This window comes from Lathyrus oleraceus, unplaced genomic scaffold (genome assembly GCF_024323335.1).
Source record: "Lathyrus oleraceus cultivar Zhongwan6 unplaced genomic scaffold, CAAS_Psat_ZW6_1.0 chrUn0597, whole genome shotgun sequence".
In the NCBI taxonomy this organism is placed as follows: Eukaryota; Viridiplantae; Streptophyta; class Magnoliopsida; order Fabales; family Fabaceae; genus Lathyrus; species Lathyrus oleraceus.
In genome coordinates this window covers 44,979-46,571 of record NW_026112988.1, presented here as the reverse complement: position 1 = coordinate 46,571, position 1,593 = coordinate 44,979, and the positions used below count along the sequence as shown (strand labels likewise).

The window sequence follows — 1,593 nt, the reverse complement described above, 5'->3', positions numbered from 1 at the left end:
AAAGGATGTGAGAAAAGATCAAGATACCCTTGGTGTTAGTTCCTCCACTAATCAAGCTATTAATCCAATTTATCTTCTAACTCCCAATACTTGACACTAATCCTCATCAAAATAGAATATTAAGTACCTTTTAGTTAAGTTTGGGGTATTACACTGTCGGAAGTAAATAATCTTATTTTTCTTGTCCATTTAGGCAAATTGTTTCTACTTCAAGCTATATTCTTTTACTATACTGAACTCTATGTCTGACAAAAAAGTTTTACTATACTTGAAAGATGCTAATTGCATATAGTATATGTATGTCAAGTTTTCGGTTATCACTTGTTTCTGTGAACATAATAGTTCTTTTCATTACATAATTTTAAGGATAAAAGGTGATGCTATTTATTAACATCATCTTTGTTGATCCAGGTCTAAAAGGACAGTCAAACAGAAGACTTATATCTATGGATGAAGTAAGAAAACATAAATTAGAAGGCGAAATATGGACTGTATTAAAAGGCCGTGTTTACAATATATCACCATATATGAAGTTTCACCCTGGAGGTACAGCTATCAGCTCAATCATCATGTTCATATATGACATTTTATTATTATTCTTGACACTTGACACTGTTTTCGTTAAAGTTATATATGCATTTGGTTGGTGAAAAATCAGGTGTTGATATGTTGATGAAAACTGTGGGAAAAGATTGCACATCTCTATTCAGTATCCTTTTTGTTATTCCCCTACTGTATGATTTAAGTTTGTGAGCCTACTTCATTTGTCTGTTTCTATTTTCTAATGTTACCATAATTGGAATTATAGCTTTTAGTTTCTTCACTCTCTTTGAAAAGATCTCTGCATGCATTGCATTTGGTGTGGTAGTTAAGCTTGATAAATGCTTCTTACATGTTTTCTCATGTCTTAGCATGCGCTTGGATTTGCGGTGAGAATGGCAAAATCATGGTGAGCCACCACGATGTAGGCAGAAGCTACACTTCAACAAAATCCAAACTCACTGCTCATCCAAATGTACACAGTTATTTTTCACCTGAGGAATTGGAATTATGACCCAAATATATATTATTTAGAAATTGGAGTTGAACTTTCAGTTGTTTCTTAAGTTTATATTCTTGAATAATTTCTTGCAGCCTTTCCCTTAATTCCTTTGACAGATAAATACCATGCTTGGGTTAACGCCGAATTCTTACTGGAGAAATGCCTTGTAGGTACTTTAGATGAAAGCCAGTGAAGAAAGAACAGTTTTATTATAATTATGAATAATCACATGAACCTACCCTCGGCTCAAGTATGTTATAATATATCTCTTTTAGGCCCTCTTCTATTTATTGGGCAGTAGTCATCATTCAATAAGGAACAAATGAATAAATTCTATACATATATACTCGTTTCTGTTTAAAGAAACCCAATGAGATATTGGTATACAATTATTGGTGAGTACAGCTATTCTGTAATCTGGAATTTTGGGTTAGTGATGTAACATTTAGTAAATGTTTGTTAACTTTGTTATTGTGATATTTCGGTGTCTGTATTTTTACATACCGAAAGTGTTTTACAGCAAGAGGCAGAGTGTAAGCAATGGCTTGCTT

The 1,593-nt window shown here is 32.8% G+C and overlaps 1 long non-coding RNA gene across 2 annotated transcripts; it reads left to right on the top strand.

Annotated features, from left to right (window-relative positions):
• Positions 1-482: 482 nt before the first annotated feature.
• LOC127114571 (uncharacterized) lies at positions 483-1,140 on the top strand. 2 transcript variants are annotated; one of them, XR_007800397.1, is made up of 2 exons: positions 483-546; positions 659-1,140. It is a non-coding gene; the product is annotated as an uncharacterized LOC127114571 (long non-coding RNA). The 2 variants fall into 2 exon arrangements; XR_007800396.1 differs by having other exon boundaries at positions 486-546; positions 628-1,140.
• Positions 1,141-1,593: the final 453 nt, after the last annotated feature.